General features: G+C 49.0%; 4 non-coding genes across 4 annotated transcripts; all 4 read left to right on the forward strand.

Annotated features, from left to right (window-relative positions):
• Nucleotides 1-431: 431 nt before the first annotated feature.
• Nucleotides 432-505, forward strand: Trnaa-agc (transfer RNA alanine (anticodon AGC)). The gene has a single exon. It is a non-coding gene; the product is annotated as a tRNA-Ala (tRNA).
• Nucleotides 506-3587: 3082 nt separating this feature from the next.
• Nucleotides 3588-3661, forward strand: Trnaa-agc (transfer RNA alanine (anticodon AGC)). Its single transcript has one exon. It is a non-coding gene; the product is annotated as a tRNA-Ala (tRNA).
• Nucleotides 3662-6743: 3082 nt separating this feature from the next.
• Nucleotides 6744-6817, forward strand: Trnaa-agc (transfer RNA alanine (anticodon AGC)). Its single transcript has one exon. It is a non-coding gene; the product is annotated as a tRNA-Ala (tRNA).
• A 9382-nt stretch (nt 6818-16199) lies between these two features.
• Trnaa-agc (transfer RNA alanine (anticodon AGC)) lies at nt 16200-16273 on the forward strand. Its single transcript has one exon. It is a non-coding gene; the product is annotated as a tRNA-Ala (tRNA).
• Nucleotides 16274-21379: the final 5106 nt, after the last annotated feature.

Consider the following 21379-nt stretch of genomic DNA (forward strand, 5'->3'; position numbering starts at 1 on the left):
TCCATGTTTTGTGGTCAGTACATGGTAAGTGTTGGTCGCGGCGAACATAAACGCACGCAAGAAGTTGCAAAACCAGCGTCACAGACTGATATGATGTATACTGTCATAAGGAGAGCAAGATGTAAGTGTGGGGACCGGCTGTTATCGTGGTGTCATCGAGTGCAGATCTGTCTTAGGTATCACGGCTTAACGTCATTGAAGTCTAGAGAGTGGACAACACGTTCGTCTTACTCAGAGCGGTATCTGAACTCTATTTTCGACGTTATGCGTGTCACTTTCATTGTGGCCAACTACGATTCGATACAGAATGCACGAAACCTGAAAGACACCCTCACTGATACATAGAGAGTAGGGTTTGTCTGCGGAATAATGGGAGTGCAAGGGTCTGTGACGTTGATATGACTGTATGTAGCACTACTAGTTAACGGGGGGGTGGGCGTAGCTCAGATGGTAGAGCGCTCGCTTAGCGTGCGAGAGGTACTGGGATCGATACCCAGCGCCTCCAGAATTTTTAACACACCTACATGCGCACCTTGCCATGCAAGTGGAATAATTCCCAACCAGCAGAGGTGTGTAGGCAGATACGAGCGAACGATTAACATCCACAATTGGCGAGCGTGCTTTTATTCGTGCGCAGGAAGCACCCTCCTCCCACACCTACACTTAATTTAGAAACAGTACAAATGTTCCCATAAGATTCTCAGGCCTACGTCGGAAAGATCTGCCTTGCGCCGATTTCACGTAAATCCCACTGCACGTTCCCATTCTTTGCGTGCAGTCGGCTGCTACTGGTGTTGCTGGTTGTGACTGCTGATAACAGATGCCGTAGCAATCAATTCATGGAGTGAGTTGTATGTTTTGCGATAGTCTGTCTCTGACAAGGAAGCACAGGTGATATAGGTGCGAACACAGGAAGCTTGCAGCCCCTCGCTGCCTGCAGACACAGAGCAGCCACACTAGGAGAGCGGCCTAAGCCGTAGGCGAAATGTGCTCATTCGCTTTGGCGCGACGTCGAACTATAAATAAGGCTGTCACTAGCGTGAGCGTTGCGTAAAGTCGGAAAAGTCATCTGCATGGGTGATTGCCAAGTTTGGGGAGCGTTTCGTAGTACGATCAGTGCAATGGAGACGCGGAAACTTGTTGTGTCTTAGTGTTTTGCAGTTGGATGACAAGAGTTTTACACAGTAGCAAAGAGCGAGGCACTGAGTTGGCATGAACAATGGAGAGCACAATGGGGCTCGAGATGTGCTTGTTACCTCAGGTGCTGTGTGATTGTCGACAAGGAGTGAAATGGACCAATTTGTGACCGCCCTTTCAATTTAAGACGTTCAAAACAGACGGAATTTGCATTCGTAATACCAGAGCATCGAAACTACTTGGAACTCTTGTGTATATGAACGTGTCCGCGCCTTTGTATTCTGGTACCTTCGCCGCTACAATCAACCAACCATCGTGTCCGTGCACATCAGAGTCGCAAAGAATGGAGAATAGCCAGGCTTGGTCGTGTGTGTAGCTGTAGCTCAGTTGACAGATCGTTCGCTTAGCGTGTGAACGGTCTCGGGTTCAAGCCCCGGCTCCTCCATGTTTTGTGGTCAGTACATGGTAAGTGTTGGTCGCGGCGAACATAAACGCACGCAAGAAGTTGCAAAACCAGCGTCACAGACTGATATGATGTATACTGTCATAAGGAGAGCAAGATGTAAGTGTGGGGACCGGCTGTTATCGTGGTGTCATCGAGTGCAGATCTGTCTTAGGTATCACGGCTTAACGTCATTGAAGTCTAGAGAGTGGACAACACGTTCGTCTTACTCAGAGCGGTATCTGAACTCTATTTTCGACGTTATGCGTGCCACTTTCATTGTGGCCAACTACGATTCGATACAGAATGCACGAAACCTGAAAGACACCCTCACTGATACATAGAGAGTAGGGTTTGTCTGCGGAATAATGGGAGTGCAAGGGTCTGTGACGTTGATATGACTGTATGTAGCACTACTAGTTAACGGGGGGGTGGGCGTAGCTCAGATGGTAGAGCGCTCGCTTAGCGTGCGGGAGGTACTGGGATCGATACCCAGCGCCTCCAGAATTTTTAACACACCTACATGCGCACCTTGCCATGCAAGTGGAATAATTCCCAACCAGCAGAGGTGTGTAGGCAGATACGAGCGAACGATTAACATCCACAATTGGCGAGCGAGGTTTTATTCGTGCGCAGGAAGCACCCTCCTCCCACACCTACACTTAATTTAGAAACAGTACAAATGTTCCCATAAGATTCTCAGGCCTACGTCGGAAAGATCTGCCTTGCGCCGATTTCACGTAAATCCCACTGCACGTTCCCATTCTTTGCGTTCAGTCGGCTGCTACTGGTGTTGCTGGTTGTGACTGCTGATAACAGATGCCGTAGCAATCAATTCATGGAGTGAGTTGTATGTTTTGCGATAGTCTGTCTCTGACAAGGAAGCACAGGTGATATAGGTGCGAACACAGGAAGCTTGCAGCCCCTCGCTGCCTGCAGACACAGAGCAGCCACACTAGGAGAGCGGCCTAAGCCGTAGGCGAAATGTGCTCATTCGCTTTGGCGCGACGTCGAACTATAAATAAGGCTGTCACTAGCGTGAGCGTTGCGTAAAGTCGGAAAAGTCATCTGCATGGGTGATTGCCAAGTTTGGGGAGCGTTTCGTAGTATGATCAGTGCAATGGAGACGCGGAAACTTGTTGTGTCCCAGTGTTTTGCAGTTGGATGACAAGAGTTTTACACAGTAGCAAAGAGCGAGGCACTGAGTTGGCATGAACAATGGAGAGCACAATGGGGCTCGAGATGTGCTTGTTACCTCAGGTGCTGTGTGATTGTCGACAAGGAGTGAAATGGACCAATTTGTGACCGCCCTTTCAATTTAAGACGTTCAAAACAGACGGAATTTGCATTCGTAATACCAGAGCATCGAAACTACTTGGAACTCTTGTGTATATGAACGTGTCCGCGCCTTTGTATTCTGGTACCTTCGCCGCTACAATCAACCAACCATCGTGTCCGTGCACATCAGAGTCGCAAAGAATGGAGAATAGCCAGGCTTGGTCGTGTGTGTAGCTGTAGCTCAGTTGACAGATCGTTCGCTTAGCGTGTGAACGGTCTCGGGTTCAAGCCCCGGCTCCTCCATGTTTTGTGGTCAGTACATGGTAAGTGTTGGTCGCGGCGAACATAAACGCACGCAAGAAGTTGCAAAACCAGCGTCACAGACTGATATGATGTATACTGTCATAAGGAGAGCAAGATGTAAGTGTGGGGACCGGCTGTTATCGTGGTGTCATCGAGTGCAGATCTGTCTTAGGTATCACGGCTTAACGTCATTGAAGTCTAGAGAGTGGACAACACGTTCGTCTTACTCAGAGCGGTATCTGAACTCTATTTTCGACGTTATGCGTGTCACTTTCATTGTGGCCAACTACGATTCGATACAGAATGCACGAAACCTGAAAGACACCCTCACTGATACATAGAGAGTAGGGTTTGTCTGCGGAATAATGGGAGTGCAAGGGTCTGTGACGTTGATATGACTGTATGTAGCACTACTAGTTAACGGGGGGGTGGGCGTAGCTCAGATGGTAGAGCGCTCGCTTAGCGTGCGAGAGGTACTGGGATCGATACCCAGCGCCTCCAGAATTTTTAACACACCTACATGCGCACCTTGCCATGCAAGTGGAATAATTCCCAACCAGCAGAGGTGTGTAGGCAGATACGAGCGAACGATTAACATCCACAATTGGCGAGCGTGCTTTTATTCGTGCGCAGGAAGCACCCTCCTCCCACACCTACACTTAATTTAGAAACAGTACAAATGTTCCCATAAGATTCTCAGGCCTACGTCGGAAAGATCTGCCTTGCGCCGATTTCACGTAAATCCCACTGCACGTTCCCATTCTTTGCGTGCAGTCGGCTGCTACTGGTGTTGCTGGTTGTGACTGCTGATAACAGATGCCGTAGCAATCAATTCATGGAGTGAGTTGTATGTTTTGCGATAGTCTGTCTCTGACAAGGAAGCACAGGTGATATAGGTGCGAACACAGGAAGCTTGCAGCCCCTCGCTGCCTGCAGACACAGAGCAGCCACACTAGGAGAGCGGCCTAAGCCGTAGGCGAAATGTGCTCATTCGCTTTGGCGCGACGTCGAACTATAAATAAGGCTGTCACTAGCGTGAGCGTTGCGTAAAGTCGGAAAAGTCATCTGCATGGGTGATTGCCAAGTTTGGGGAGCGTTTCGTAGTACGATCAGTGCAATGGAGACGCGGAAACTTGTTGTGTCTTAGTGTTTTGCAGTTGGATGACAAGAGTTTTACACAGTAGCAAAGAGCGAGGCACTGAGTTGGCATGAACAATGGAGAGCACAATGGGGCTCGAGATGTGCTTGTTACCTCAGGTGCTGTGTGATTGTCGACAAGGAGTGAAATGGACCAATTTGTGACCGCCCTTTCAATTTAAGACGTTCAAAACAGACGGAATTTGCATTCGTAATACCAGAGCATCGAAACTACTTGGAACTCTTGTGTATATGAACGTGTCCGCGCCTTTGTATTCTGGTACCTTCGCCGCTACAATCAACCAACCATCGTGTCCGTGCACATCAGAGTCGCAAAGAATGGAGAATAGCCAGGCTTGGTCGTGTGTGTTGCTGTAGCTCAGTTGACAGATCGTTCGCTTAGCGTGTGAACGGTCTCGGGTTCAAGCCCCGGCTCCTCCATGTTTTGTGGTCAGTACATGGTAAGTGTTGGTCGCGGCGAACATAAACGCACGCAAGAAGTTGCAAAACCAGCGTCACAGACTGATATGATGTATACTGTCATAAGGAGAGCAAGATGTAAGTGTGGGGACCGGCTGTTATCGTGGTGTCATCGAGTGCAGATCTGTCTTAGGTATCACGGCTTAACGTCATTGAAGTCTAGAGAGTGGACAACACGTTCGTCTTACTCAGAGCGGTATCTGAACTCTATTTTCGACGTTATGCGTGTCACTTTCATTGTGGCCAACTACGATTCGATACAGAATGCACGAAACCTGAAAGACACCCTCACTGATACATAGAGAGTAGGGTTTGTCTGCGGAATAATGGGAGTGCAAGGGTCTGTGACGTTGATATGACTGTATGTAGCACTACTAGTTAACGGGGGGGTGGGCGTAGCTCAGATGGTAGAGCGCTCGCTTAGCGTGCGGGAGGTACTGGGATCGATACCCAGCGCCTCCAGAATTTTTAACACACCTACATGCGCACCTTGCCATGCAAGTGGAATAATTCCCAACCAGCAGAGGTGTGTAGGCAGATACGAGCGAACGATTAACATCCACAATTGGCGAGCGAGGTTTTATTCGTGCGCAGGAAGCACCCTCCTCCCACACCTACACTTAATTTAGAAACAGTACAAATGTTCCCATAAGATTCTCAGGCCTACGTCGGAAAGATCTGCCTTGCGCCGATTTCACGTAAATCCCACTGCACGTTCCCATTCTTTGCGTTCAGTCGGCTGCTACTGGTGTTGCTGGTTGTGATTGCTGATAACAGATGCCGTAGCAATCAATTCATGGAGTGAGTTGTATGTTTTGCGATAGTCTGTCTCTGACAAGGAAGCACAGGTGATATAGGTGCGAACACAGGAAGCTTGCAGCCCCTCGCTGCCTGCAGACACAGAGCAGCCACACTAGGAGAGCGGCCTAAGCCGTAGGCGAAATGTGCTCATTCGCTTTGGCGCGACGTCGAACTATAAATAAGGCTGTCACTAGCGTGAGCGTTGCGTAAAGTCGGAAAAGTCATCTGCATGGGTGATTGCCAAGTTTGGGGAGCGTTTCGTAGTACGATCAGTGCAATGGAGACGCGGAAACTTGTTGTGTCCCAGTGTTTTGCAGTTGGATGACAAGAGTTTTACACAGTAGCAAAGAGCGAGGCACTGAGTTGGCATGAACAATGGAGAGCACAATGGGGCTCGAGATGTGCTTGTTACCTCAGGTGCTGTGTGATTGTCGACAAGGAGTGAAATGGACCAATTTGTGACCGCCCTTTCAATTTAAGACGTTCAAAACAGACGGAATTTGCATTCGTAATACCAGAGCATCGAAACTACTTGGAACTCTTGTGTATATGAACGTGTCCGCGCCTTTGTATTCTGGTACCTTCGCCGCTACAATCAACCAACCATCGTGTCCGTGCACATCAGAGTCGCAAAGAATGGAGAATAGCCAGGCTTGGTCGTGTGTGTAGCTGTAGCTCAGTTGACAGATCGTTCGCTTAGCGTGTGAACGGTCTCGGGTTCAAGCCCCGGCTCCTCCATGTTTTGTGGTCAGTACATGGTAAGTGTTGGTCGCGGCGAACATAAACGCACGCAAGAAGTTGCAAAACCAGCGTCACAGACTGATATGATGTATACTGTCATAAGGAGAGCAAGATGTAAGTGTGGGGACCGGCTGTTATCGTGGTGTCATCGAGTGCAGATCTGTCTTAGGTATCACGGCTTAACGTCATTGAAGTCTAGAGAGTGGACAACACGTTCGTCTTACTCAGAGCGGTATCTGAACTCTATTTTCGACGTTATGCGTGTCACTTTCATTGTGGCCAACTACGATTCGATACAGAATGCACGAAACCTGAAAGACACCCTCACTGATACATAGAGAGTAGGGTTTGTCTGCGGAATAATGGGAGTGCAAGGGTCTGTGACGTTGATATGACTGTATGTAGCACTACTAGTTAACGGGGGGGTGGGCGTAGCTCAGATGGTAGAGCGCTCGCTTAGCGTGCGAGAGGTACTGGGATCGATACCCAGCGCCTCCAGAATTTTTAACACACCTACATGCGCACCTTGCCATGCAAGTGGAATAATTCCCAACCAGCAGAGGTGTGTAGGCAGATACGAGCGAACGATTAACATCCACAATTGGCGAGCGTGCTTTTATTCGTGCGCAGGAAGCACCCTCCTCCCACACCTACACTTAATTTAGAAACAGTACAAATGTTCCCATAAGATTCTCAGGCCTACGTCGGAAAGATCTGCCTTGCGCCGATTTCACGTAAATCCCACTGCACGTTCCCATTCTTTGCGTGCAGTCGGCTGCTACTGGTGTTGCTGGTTGTGACTGCTGATAACAGATGCCGTAGCAATCAATTCATGGAGTGAGTTGTATGTTTTGCGATAGTCTGTCTCTGACAAGGAAGCACAGGTGATATAGGTGCGAACACAGGAAGCTTGCAGCCCCTCGCTGCCTGCAGACACAGAGCAGCCACACTAGGAGAGCGGCCTAAGCCGTAGGCGAAATGTGCTCATTCGCTTTGGCGCGACGTCGAACTATAAATAAGGCTGTCACTAGCGTGAGCGTTGCGTAAAGTCGGAAAAGTCATCTGCATGGGTGATTGCCAAGTTTGGGGAGCGTTTCGTAGTACGATCAGTGCAATGGAGACGCGGAAACTTGTTGTGTCTTAGTGTTTTGCAGTTGGATGACAAGAGTTTTACACAGTAGCAAAGAGCGAGGCACTGAGTTGGCATGAACAATGGAGAGCACAATGGGGCTCGAGATGTGCTTGTTACCTCAGGTGCTGTGTGATTGTCGACAAGGAGTGAAATGGACCAATTTGTGACCGCCCTTTCAATTTAAGACGTTCAAAACAGACGGAATTTGCATTCGTAATACCAGAGCATCGAAACTACTTGGAACTCTTGTGTATATGAACGTGTCCGCGCCTTTGTATTCTGGTACCTTCGCCGCTACAATCAACCAACCATCGTGTCCGTGCACATCAGAGTCGCAAAGAATGGAGAATAGCCAGGCTTGGTCGTGTGTGTTGCTGTAGCTCAGTTGACAGATCGTTCGCTTAGCGTGTGAACGGTCTCGGGTTCAAGCCCCGGCTCCTCCATGTTTTGTGGTCAGTACATGGTAAGTGTTGGTCGCGGCGAACATAAACGCACGCAAGAAGTTGCAAAACCAGCGTCACAGACTGATATGATGTATACTGTCATAAGGAGAGCAAGATGTAAGTGTGGGGACCGGCTGTTATCGTGGTGTCATCGAGTGCAGATCTGTCTTAGGTATCACGGCTTAACGTCATTGAAGTCTAGAGAGTGGACAACACGTTCGTCTTACTCAGAGCGGTATCTGAACTCTATTTTCGACGTTATGCGTGTCACTTTCATTGTGGCCAACTACGATTCGATACAGAATGCACGAAACCTGAAAGACACCCTCACTGATACATAGAGAGTAGGGTTTGTCTGCGGAATAATGGGAGTGCAAGGGTCTGTGACGTTGATATGACTGTATGTAGCACTACTAGTTAACGGGGGGGTGGGCGTAGCTCAGATGGTAGAGCGCTCGCTTAGCGTGCGGGAGGTACTGGGATCGATACCCAGCGCCTCCAGAATTTTTAACACACCTACATGCGCACCTTGCCATGCAAGTGGAATAATTCCCAACCAGCAGAGGTGTGTAGGCAGATACGAGCGAACGATTAACATCCACAATTGGCGAGCGAGGTTTTATTCGTGCGCAGGAAGCACCCTCCTCCCACACCTACACTTAATTTAGAAACAGTACAAATGTTCCCATAAGATTCTCAGGCCTACGTCGGAAAGATCTGCCTTGCGCCGATTTCACGTAAATCCCACTGCACGTTCCCATTCTTTGCGTTCAGTCGGCTGCTACTGGTGTTGCTGGTTGTGATTGCTGATAACAGATGCCGTAGCAATCAATTCATGGAGTGAGTTGTATGTTTTGCGATAGTCTGTCTCTGACAAGGAAGCACAGGTGATATAGGTGCGAACACAGGAAGCTTGCAGCCCCTCGCTGCCTGCAGACACAGAGCAGCCACACTAGGAGAGCGGCCTAAGCCGTAGGCGAAATGTGCTCATTCGCTTTGGCGCGACGTCGAACTATAAATAAAGCTGTCACTAGCGTGAGCGTTGCGTGAGCGTCGTGTAAAGTCGGAAAAGTCATCTGCATGGGTGATTGCCAAGTTTGGGGAGCGTTTCGTAGTACGATCAGTGCAATGGAGACGCGGAAACTTGTTGTGTCCCAGTGTTTTGCAGTTGGATGACAAGAGTTTTACACAGTAGCAAAGAGCGAGGCACTGAATTGGCATGAACAATGGAGAGCACAATGGGGCTCGAGATGTGCTTGTTACCTCAGGTGCTGTGTGATTGTCGACAAGGAGTGAAATGGACCAATTTGTGACCGCCCTTTCAATTTAAGACGTTCAAAACAGACGGAATTTGCATTCGTAATACCAGAGCATCGAAACTACTTGGAACTCTTGTGTATATGAACGTGTCCGCGCCTTTGTATTCTGGTACCTTCGCCGCTACAAACCAACCAACCATCGTGTCCGTGCACATCAGAGTCGCAAAGAATGGAGAATAGCCAGGCTTGGTCGTGTGTGTAGCTGTAGCTCAGTTGACAGATCGTTCGCTTAGCGTGTGAACGGTCTCGGGTTCAAGCCCCAGCTCCTCCATGTTTTGTGGTCAGTACATGGTAAGTGTTGGTCGCGGCGAACATAAACGCACGCAAGAAGTTGCAAAACCAGCGTCACAGACTGATATGATGTATACTGTCATAAGGAGAGCAAGATGTAAGTGTGGGGACCGGCTGTTATCGTGGTGTCATCGAGTGCAGATCTGTCTTAGGTATCACGGCTTAACGTCATTGAAGTCTAGAGAGTGGACAACACGTTCGTCTTACTCAGAGCGGTATCTGAACTCTATTTTCGACGTTATGCGTGCCACTTTCATTGTGGCCAACTACGATTCGATACAGAATGCACGAAACCTGAAAGACACCCTCACTGATACATAGAGAGTAGGGTTTGTCTGCGGAATAATGGGAGTGCAAGGGTCTGTGACGTTGATATGACTGTATGTAGCACTACTAGTTAACGGGGGGGTTGGGCGTAGCTCAGATGGTAGAGCGTTCGCTTAGCGTGCGGGAGGTACTGGGATCGATACCCAGCGCCTCCAGAATTTTTAACACACCTACATGCGCACCTTGCCATGCAAGTGGAATAATTCCCAACCAGCAGAGGTGTGTAGGCAGATACGAGCGAACGATTAACATCCACAATTGGCGAGCGTGCTTTTATTCGTGCGCAGGAAGCACCCTCCTCCCACACCTACACTTAATTTAGAAACAGTACAAATGTTCCCATAAGATTCTCAGGCCTACGTCGGAAAGATCTGCCTTGCGCCGATTTCACGTAAATCCCACTGCACGTTCCCATTCTTTGCGTGCAGTCGGCTGCTACTGGTGTTGCTGGTTGTGACTGCTGATAACAGATGCCGTAGCAATCAATTCATGGAGTGAGTTGTATGTTTTGCGATAGTCTGTCTCTGACAAGGAAGCACAGGTGATATAGGTGCGAACACAGGAATCTTGCAGCCCCTCGCTGCCTGCAGACACAGAGCAGCCACACTAGGAGAGCGGCCTAAGCCGTAGGCGAAATGTGCTCATTCGCTTTGGCGCGACGTCGAACTATAAATAAGGCTGTCACTAGCGTGAGCGTTGCGTGAGCGTCGTGTAAAGTCGGAAAAGTCATCTGCATGGGTGATTGCCAAGTTTGGGGAGCGTTTCGTAGTACGATCAGTGCAATGGAGACGCGGAAACTTGTTGTGTCCCAGTGTTTTGCAGTTGGATGACAAGAGTTTTACACAGTAGCAAAGAGCGAGGCACTGAGTTGGCATGAACAATGGAGAGCACAATGGGGCTCGAGATGTGCTTGTTACCTCAGGTGCTGTGTGATTGTCGACAAGGAGTGAAATGGACCAATTTGTGACCGCCCTTTCAATTTAAGACGTTCAAAACAGACGGAATTTGCATTCGTAATACCAGAGCATCGAAACTACTTGGAACTCTTGTGTATATGAACGTGTCCGCGCCTTTGTATTCTGGTACCTTCGCCGCTACAATCAACCAACCATCGTGTCCGTGCACATCAGAGTCGCAAAGAATGGAGAATAGCCAGGCTTGGTCGTGTGTGTAGCTGTAGCTCAGTTGGCAGATCGTTCGCTTAGCGTGTGAACGGTCTCGGGTTCAAGCCCCGGCTCCTCCATGTTTTGTGGTCAGTGCATGGTAAGTGTTGGTCGCGGCGAACATAAACGCACGCAAGAAGTTGCAAAACCAGCGTCACAGACTGATATGATGTATACTGTCATAAGGAGAGCAAGATGTAAGTGTGGGGACCGGCTGTTATCGTGGTGTTATCGAGTGCAGATCTGTCTTAGGTATCACGGCTTAACGTCATTGAAGTCTAGAGGTGGACAACACGTTCGTCTTACTCAGAGCGGTGTCTGAACTCTATTTTCGACGTTATGCGTGCCACTTTCATTGAGGCCAACTACGATTCGATACAGAATGCACGAAACCTGAAAGACACCCTCACTGATACATAGAGAGTAGTGTTTGTCTGCGGAATAATGGGAGTGCAAGGGTCTGTGACGTTGATATGACTGTATGTAGCACTACTAGTTATCGGGGGGGTGGGCGTAGCTCAGATGGTAGAGCGCTCGTTTAGTGTGCGAGAGGTACTGGGATCGATACCCAGCGCCTCCAGAATTTTTAACACAGAATTTTTAACATGGTAGAGCGCTCGTTTAGTGTGCGAGAGGTACTGGGATCGATACACAGCGCCTCCAGAATTTTTAACACACCTACATGCGCACCTTGCCATGCTAGTGGAATAGTTCCCAACCGGCAGAGGTGTGTAGGCAGATACAAGCGAACGATTATCATCCACAATTGCGCCGATTTCACGTAAATCCCACTGCACGTTCCCATTCTTTGCGTGCAGTCGGCTGCTACTGGTGTTGCTGGTTGTGACTGCTGATAACATATGCCGTAGCAATCAATTCATGGAGTGAGTTGTATGTTTTGCGATAGTCTGTCTCTGACAAGGAAGCACAGGTCATATAGGTGCGAACACAGGAAGCTTGCAGCCCCTCGCTGCCTGCAGACACAGAGCAGCCACACTAGAAGAGCGGCCTAAGCCGTAGGCGAAATGTGCTCATTCGCTTTGGCGCGACGTCGAACTATAAATAAGGCTGTCACTAGCGTGAGCGTTGCGTGAGCGTCGTGTAAAGTCGGAAAAGTCATCTGCATGGGTGATTGCCAAGTTTGGGGAGCGTTTCGTAGTACGATCAGTGCAATGGGGACACGGAAACTTGTTGTGTCCCAGTGTTTTGCAGTTGGACGACAAGAGTTTTACACAGTAGCAAAGAGCGAGGCACTGAGTTGGCATGAACAATGGAGAGCACAATGGGGCTCGAGATGTGCTTGTTACCTCAGGTGCTGTGTGATTGTGGACAAGGAGTGAAATGGACCAATTTGTGACCGCCCTTTCAATTTAAGACGTTCAAAACAGACGGAATTTGCATTCGTAATACCAGAGCATCGAAACTACTTGGAACTCTTGTGTATATGAACGTGTCCGCGCCTTTGTATTCTGGTACCTTCGCCGCTACAAACCAACCAACCATCGTGTCCGTGCACATCAGAGTCGCAAAGAATGGAGAATAGCCAGGCTTGGTCGTGTGTGTAGCTGTAGCTCAGTTGGCAGATCGTTCGCTTAGCGTGTGAACGGTCTCGGGTTCAAGCCCCGGCTCCTCCATGTTTTGTGGTCAGTGCATGGTAAGTGTTGGTCGCGGCGAACATAAACGCACGCAAGAAGTTGCAAAACCAGCGTCACAGACTGATATGATGTATACTGTCATAAGGAGAGCAAGATGTAAGTGTGGGGACCGGCTGTTATCGTGGTGTTATCGAGTGCAGATCTGTCTTAGGTATCACGGCTTAACGTCATTGAAGTCTAGAGGTGGACAACACGTTCGTCTTACTCAGAGCGGTGTCTGAACTCTATTTTCGACGTTATACGTGCCACTTTCATTGTGGCCAACTACGATTCGATACAGAATGCACGAAACCTGAAAGACACCCTCACTGATACATAGAGAGTAGTGTTTGTCTGCGGAATAATGGGAGTGCAAGGGTCTGTGACGTTGATATGACTGTATGTAGCACTACTAGTTATCGGGGGGGTGGGCGTAGCTCAGATGGTAGAGCGCTCGTTTAGTGTGCGAGAGGTACTGGGATCGATACCCAGCGCCTCCAGAATTTTTAACACAGAATTTTTAACATGGTAGAGCGCTCGTTTAGTGTGCGAGAGGTACTGGGATCGATACACAGCGCCTCCAGAATTTTTAACACACCTACATGCGCACCTTGCCATGCTAGTGGAATAGTTCCCAACCGGCAGAGGTGTGTAGGCAGATACAAGCGAACGATTATCATCCACAATTGCGCCGATTTCACGTAAATCCCACTGCACGTTCCCATTCTTTGCGTGCAGTCGGCTGCTACTGGTGTTGCTGGTTGTGACTGCTGATAACATATGCCGTAGCAATCAATTCATGGAGTGAGTTGTATGTTTTGCGATAGTCTGTCTCTGACAAGGAAGCACAGGTCATATAGGTGCGAACACAGGAAGCTTGCAGCCCCTCGCTGCCTGCAGACACAGAGCAGCCACACTAAAAGAGCGGCCTAAGCCGTAGGCGGAATGTGCTCATTCGCTTTGGCGCGACGTCGAACTATAAATAAGGCTGTCACTAGCGTGAGCGTTGCGTGAGCGTCGTGTAAAGTCGGAAAAGTCATCTGCATGGGTGATTGCCAAGTTTGGGGAGCGTTTCGTAGTACGATCAGTGCAATGGGGACACGGAAACTTGTTGTGTCCCAGTGTTTTGCAGTTGGACGACAAGAGTTTTACACAGTAGCAAAGAGCGAGGCACTGAGTTGGCATGAACAATGGAGAGCACAATGGGGCTCGAGATGTGCTTGTTACCTCAGGTGCTGTGTGATTGTCGACAAGGAGTGAAATGGACCAATTTGTGACCGCCCTTTCAATTTAAGACGTTCAAAACAGACGGAATTTGCATTCGTAATACCAGAGCATCGAAACTACTTGGAACTCTTGTGTATATGAACGTGTCCGCGCCTTTGTATTCTGGTACCTTCGCCGCTACAAACCAACCAACCATCGTGTCCGTGCACATCAGAGTCGCAAAGAATGGAGAATAGCCAGGCTTGGTCGTGTGTGTAGCTGTAGCTCAGTTGACAGATCGTTCGCTTAGCGTGTGAACGGTCTCGGGTTCAAGCCCCGGCTCCTCCATGTTTTGTGGTCAGTACATGGTAAGTGTTGGTCGCGGCGAACATAAACGCACGCAAGAAGTTGCAAAACCAGCGTCACAGACTGATATGATGTATACTGTCATAAGGAGAGCAAGATGTAAGTGTGGGGACCGGCTGTTATCGTGGTGTCATCGAGTGCAGATCTGTCTTAGGTATCACGGCTTAACGTCATTGAAGTCTAGAGAGTGGACAACACGTTCGTCTTACTCAGAGCGGTATCTGAACTCTATTTTCGACGTTATGCGTGCCACTTTCATTGTGGCCAACTACGATTCGATACAGAATGCACGAAACCTGAAAGACACCCTCACTGATACATAGAGAGTAGGGTTTGTCTGCGGAATAATGGGAGTGCAAGGGTCTGTGACGTTGATATGACTGTATGTAGCACTACTAGTTAACGGGGGGGTTGGGCGTAGCTCAGATGGTAGAGCGTTCGCTTAGCGTGCGGGAGGTACTGGGATCGATACCCAGCGCCTCCAGAATTTTTAACACACCTACATGCGCACCTTGCCATGCAAGTGGAATAATTCCCAACCAGCAGAGGTGTGTAGGCAGATACGAGCGAACGATTAACATCCACAATTGGCGAGCGTGCTTTTATTCGTGCGCAGGAAGCACCCTCCTCCCACACCTACACTTAATTTAGAAACAGTACAAATGTTCCCATAAGATTCTCAGACTTACGTCGGAAAGATCTGCCTTGCGCCGATTTCACGTAAATCCCACTGCACGTTCCCATTCTTTGCGTGCAGTCGGCTGCTACTGGTGTTGCTGGTTGTGACTGCTGATAACAGATGCCGTAGCAATCAATTCATGGAGTGAGTTGTATGTTTTGCGATAGTCTGTCTCTGACAAGGAAGCACAGGTCATATAGGTGCGAACACAGGAAGCTTGCAGCCCCTTGCTGCCTGCAGACACAGAGCAGCCACACTAGAAGAGCGGCCTAAGCCGTAGGCGAAATGTGCTCATTCGCTTTGGCGCGACGTCGAACTATAAATAAGGCTGTCACTAGCGTGAGCGTTCCGTGAGCGTCGTGTAAAGTCGGAAAAGTCATCTGCATGGGTGATTGCCAAGTTTGGGGAGCGTTTCGTAGTACGATCAGTGCAATGGGGACACGGAAACTTGTTGTGTCCCAGTGTTTTGCAGTTGGACGACAAGAGTTTTACACAGTAGCAAAGAGCGAGGCACTGAGTTGGCATGAACAATGGAGAGCACAATGGGGCTCGAGATGTGCTTGTTACCTCAGGTGTTGTGTGATTGTGGACAAGGAGTGAAATGGACCAATTTGTGACCGCCCTTTCAATTTAAGACGTTCAAAACAGACGGAATTTGTATTCGTAATACCAGAGCATCGAAACTACTTGGAACTCTTGTGTATATGAACGTGTCCGCGCCTTTGTATTCTGGTACCTTCGCCGCTACAAACCAACCAACCATCGTGTTCGTGCACATCAGAGTCGCAAAGAATGGAGAATAGCCAGGCTTGGTCGTGTGTGTAGCTGTAGCTCAGTTGGCAGATCGTTCGCTTAGCGTGTGAACGGTCTCGCGTTCAAGCCCCGGCTCCTCCATGTTTTGTGGTCAGTGCATGGTAAGTGTTGGTCGCGGCGAACATAAACGCACGCAAGAAGTTGCAAAACCAGCGTCACAGACTGATATGATGTATACTGTCATAAGGAGAGCAAGATGTAAGTGTGGGGACCGGCTGTTATCGTGGTGTTATCGAGTGCAGATCTCTCTTAGGTATCACGGCTTAACGTCATTGAAGTCTAGAGGTGGACAACACGTTCGTCTTACTCAGAGCGGTGTCTGAACCCTATTTTCGACGTTATGCGTGCCATTTTCATTGTGGCCAACTACGATTCGATACAGAATGCACGAAACCTGAAAGACACCCTCACTGATACATAGAGAGTAGAGTTTGTCTGCGGAATAATGGGAGTGCAAGGGTCTGTGACGTTGATATGACTGTATGTAGCACTACTAGTTAACGGGGGGGTGGGCGTAGCTCAGATGGTAGAGCGCTCGCTTAGCGTGCGAGAGGTACTGGGATCGATACCCAGCGCCTCCAGAATTTTTAACACACCTACATGCGCACCTTGCCATGCAAGTGGAATAATTCCCAACCAGCGGAGGTGTGTAGGCAGATACGAGCGAACGATTAACATCCACAATTGGCGAGCGTGCTTTTATTCGTGCGCAGGAAGCACCCTCCTCCCACACCTACACTTAATTTAGAAACAGTACAAATGTTCCCATAAGATTCTCAGGCCTACGTCGGAAAGATCTGCCTTGCGCCGATTTCACGTAAATCCCACTGCACGTTCCCATTGTTTGCGTGCAGTCGGCTGCTACTGGTGTTGCTGGTTGTGACTGCTGATAACAGATGCCGTAGCAATCAATTCATGGAGTGAGTTGTATGTTTTGCGATAGTCTGTCTCTGACAAGGAAGCACAGGTGATATAGGTGCGAACACAGGAAGCTTGCAGCCCCTCGCTGCCTGCAGACACAGAGCAGCCACACTAGGAGAGCGGCCTAAGCCGTAGGCGAAATGTGCTCATTCGCTTTGGCGCGACGACGAACTATAAATAAGGCTGTCACTAGCGTGAGCGTTGCGTAAAGTCGGAAAAGTCATCTGCATGGGTGATTGCCAAGTTTGGGGAGCGTTTCGTAGTACGATCAGTGCAATGGAGACGCGGAAACTTGTTGTGTCCCAGTGTTTTGCAGTTGGATGACAAGAGTTTTACACAGTAGCAAAGAGCGAGGCACTGAGTTGGCATGAACAATGGAGAGCACAATGGGGCTCGAGATGTGCTTGTTACCTCAGGTGCTGTGTGATTGTCGACAAGGAGTGAAATGGACCAATTTGTGACCGCCCTTTCAATTTAAGACGTTCAAAACAGACGGAATTTGCATTCGTAATACCAGAGCATCGAAACTACTTGGAACTCTTGTGTATATGAACGTGTCCGCGCCTTTGTATTCTGGTACCTTCGCCGCTACAATCAACCAACCATCGTGTCCGTGCACATCAGAGTCGCAAAGAATGGAGAATAGCCAGGCTTGGTCGTGTGTGTAGCTGTAGCTCAGTTGACAGATCGTTCGCTTAGCGTGTGAACGGTCTCGGGTTCAAGCCCCAGCTCCTCCATGTTTTGTGGTCAGTACATGGTAAGTGTTGGTCGCGGCGAACATAAACGCACGCAAGAAGTTGCAAAACCAGCGTCACAGACTGATATGATGTATACTGTCATAAGGAGAGCAAGATGTAAGTGTGGGGACCGGCTGTTATCGTGGTGTCATCGAGTGCAGATCTGTCTTATGTATCACGGCTTAACGTCATTGAAGTCTAGAGAGTGGACAACACGTTCGTCTTACTCAGAGCGGTATCTGAACTCTATTTTCGACGTTATGCGTGCCACTTTCATTGTGGCCAACTACGATTCGATACAGAATGCACGAAACCTGAAAGACACCCTCACTGATACATAGAGAGTAGGGTTTGTCTGCGGAATAATGGGAGTGCAAGGGTCTGTGACGTTGATATGACTGTATGTAGCACTACTAGTTAACGGGGGGGTTGGGCGTAGCTCAGATGGTAGAGCGTTCGCTTAGCGTGCGGGAGGTACTGGGATCGATACCCAGCGCCTCCAGAATTTTTAACACACCTACATGCGCACCTTGCCATGCAAGTGGAATAATTCCCAACCAGCAGAGGTGTGTAGGCAGATACGAGCGAACGATTAACATCCACAATTGGCGAGCGTGCTTTTATTCGTGCGCAGGAAGCACCCTCCTCCCACACCTACACTTAATTTAGAAACAGTACAAATGTTCCCATAAGATTCTCAGGCCTACGTCGGAAAGATCTGCCTTGCGCCGATTTCACGTAAATCCCACTGCACGTTCCCATTCTTTGCGTGCAGTCGGCTGCTACTGGTGTTGCTGGTTGTGACTGCTGATAACAGATGCCGTAGCAATCAATTCATGGAGTGAGTTGTATGTTTTGCGATAGTCTGTCTCTGACAAGGAAGCACAGGTGATATAGGTGCGAACACAGGAATCTTGCAGCCCCTCGCTGCCTGCAGACACAGAGCAGCCACACTAGGAGAGCGGCCTAAGCCGTAGGCGAAATGTGCTCATTCGCTTTGGCGCGACGACGAACTATAAATAAGGCTGTCACTAGCGTGAGCGTTGCGTAAAGTCGGAAAAGTCATCTGCATGGGTGATTGCCAAGTTTGGGGAGCGTTTCGTAGTACGATCAGTGCAATGGAGACGCGGAAACTTGTTGTGTCCCAGTGTTTTGCAGTTGGATGACAAGAGTTTTACACAGTAGCAAAGAGCGAGGCACTGAGTTGGCATGAACAATGGAGAGCACAATGGGGCTCGAGATGTGCTTGTTACCTCAGGTGCTGTGTGATTGTGGACAAGGAGTGAAATGGACCAATTTGTGACCGCCCTTTCAATTTAAGACGTTCAAAACAGACGGAATTTGCATTCGTAATACCAGAGCATCGAAACTACTTGGAACTCTTGTGTATATGAACGTGTCCGCGCCTTTGTATTCTGGTACCTTCGCCACTACAATCAACCAACCATCGTGTCCGTGCACATCAGAGTCGCAAAGAATGGAGAATAGCCAGGCTTGGTCGTGTGTGTAGCTGTAGCTCAGTTGACAGATCGTTCGCTTAGCGTGTGAACGGTCTCGGGTTCAAGCCCCAGCTCCTCCATGTTTTGTGGTCAGTACATGGTAAGTGTTGGTCGCGGCGAACATAAACGCACGCAAGAAGTTGCAAAACCAGCGTCACAGACTGATATGATGTATACTGTCATAAGGAGAGCAAGATGTAAGTGTGGGGACCGGCTGTTATCGTGGTGTCATCGAGTGCAGATCTGTCTTATGTATCACGGCTTAACGTCATTGAAGTCTAGAGAGTGGACAACACGTTCGTCTTACTCAGAGCGGTATCTGAACTCTATTTTCGACGTTATGCGTGCCACTTTCATTGTGGCCAACTACGATTCGATACAGAATGCACGAAACCTGAAAGACACCCTCACTGATACATAGAGAGTAGGGTTTGTCTGCGGAATAATGGGAGTGCAAGGGTCTGTGACGTTGATATGACTGTATGTAGCACTACTAGTTAACGGGGGGGTTGGGCGTAGCTCAGATGGTAGAGCGTTCGCTTAGCGTGCGGGAGGTACTGGGATCGATACCCAGCGCCTCCAGAATTGTTAACACACCTACATGCGCACCTTGCCATGCAAGTGGAATAATTCCCAACCAGCAGAGGTGTGTAGGCAGATACGAGCGAACGATTAACATCCACAATTGGCGAGCGTGCTTTTATTCGTGCGCAGGAAGCACCCTCCTCCCACACCTACACTTAATTTAGAAACAGTACAAATGTTCCCATAAGATTCTCAGGCCTACGTCGGAAAGATCTGCCTTGCGCCGATTTCACGTAAATCCCACTGCACGTTCCCATTCTTTGCGTGCAGTCGGCTGCTACTGGTGTTGCTGGTTGTGACTGCTGATAACAGATGCCGTAGCAATCAATTCATGGAGTGAGTTGTATGTTTTGCGATAGTCTGTCTCTGACAAGGAAGCACAGGTGATATAGGTGCGAACACAGGAATCTTGCAGCCCCTCGCTGCCTGCAGACACAGAGCAGCCACACTAGGAGAGCGGCCTAAGCCGTAGGCGAAATGTGCTCATTCGCTTTGGCGCGACGTCGAACTATAAATAAGGCTGTCACTAGCGTGAGCGTTGCGTGAGCGTCGTGTAAAGTCGGAAAAGTCATCTGCATGGGTGATTGCCAAGTTTGGGGAGCGTGTCGTAGTACGATCAGTGCAATGGAGACGCGGAAACTTGTTGTGTCCCAGTGTTTTGCAGTTGGATGACAAGAGTTTTACACAGTAGCAAAGAGCGAGGCACTGAGTTGGCATGAACAATGGAGAGCACAATGGGGCTCGAGATGTGCTTGTTACCTCAGGTGCTGTGTGATTGTGGACAAGGAGTGAAATGGACCAATTTGTGACCGCCCTTTCAATTTAAGACGTTCAAAACAGACGGAATTTGCATTCGTAATACCAGAGCATCGAAACTACTTGGAACTCTTGTGTATATGAACGTGTCCGCGCCTTTGTATTCTGGTACCTTCGCCGCTACAAACCAACCAACCATCGTGTCCGTGCACATCAGAGTCGCAAAGAATGGAGAATAGCCAGGCTTGGTCGTGTGTGTAGCTGTAGCTCAGTTGGCAGATCGTTCGCTTAGCGTGTGAACGGTCTCGGGTTCAAGCCCTGGCTCCTCCATGTTTTGTGGTCAGTGCATGGTAAGTGTTGGTCGCGGCGAACATAAACGCACGCAAGAAGTTGCAAAACCAGCGTCACAGACTGATATGATGTATACTGTCATAAGGAGAGCAAGATGTAAGTGTGGGGACCGGCTGTTATCGTGGTGTTATCGAGTGCAGATCTGTCTTAGGTATCACGGCTTAACGTCATTGAAGTCTAGAGGTGGACAACACGTTCGTCTTACTCAGAGCGGTGTCTGAACTCTATTTTCGACGTTATGCGTGCCACTTTCATTGTGGCCAACTACGATTCGATACAGAATGCACGAAACCTGAAAGACACCCTCACTGATACATAGAGAGTAGTGTTTGTCTGCGGAATAATGGGAGTGCAAGGGTCTGTGACGTTGATATGACTGTATGTAGCACTACTAGTTATCGGGGGGGTGGGCGTAGCTCAGATGGTAGAGCGCTCGTTTAGTGTGCGAGAGGTACTGGGATCGATACCCAGCGCCTCCAGAATTTTTAACACAGAATTTTTAACATGGTAGAGCGCTCGTTTAGTGTGCGAGAGGTACTGGGATCGATACCCAGCGCCTCCAGAATTTTTAACACACCTACATGCGCACCTTGCCATGCTAGTGGAATAGTTCCCAACCGGCAGAGGTGTGTAGGCAGATACAAGCGAACGATTATCATCCACAATTGCGCCGATTTCACGTAAATCCCACTGCACGTTCCCATTCTTTGCGTGCAGTCGGCTGCTACTGGTGTTGCTGGTTGTGACTGCTGATAACATATGCCGTAGCAATCAATTCATGGAGTGAGTTGTATGTTTTGCGATAGTCTGTCTCTGACAAGGAAGCACAGGTCATATA

Source organism: Schistocerca gregaria, unplaced genomic scaffold (genome assembly GCF_023897955.1).
Source record: "Schistocerca gregaria isolate iqSchGreg1 unplaced genomic scaffold, iqSchGreg1.2 ptg000451l, whole genome shotgun sequence".
Taxonomy (NCBI): domain Eukaryota; kingdom Metazoa; phylum Arthropoda; class Insecta; order Orthoptera; family Acrididae; genus Schistocerca; species Schistocerca gregaria.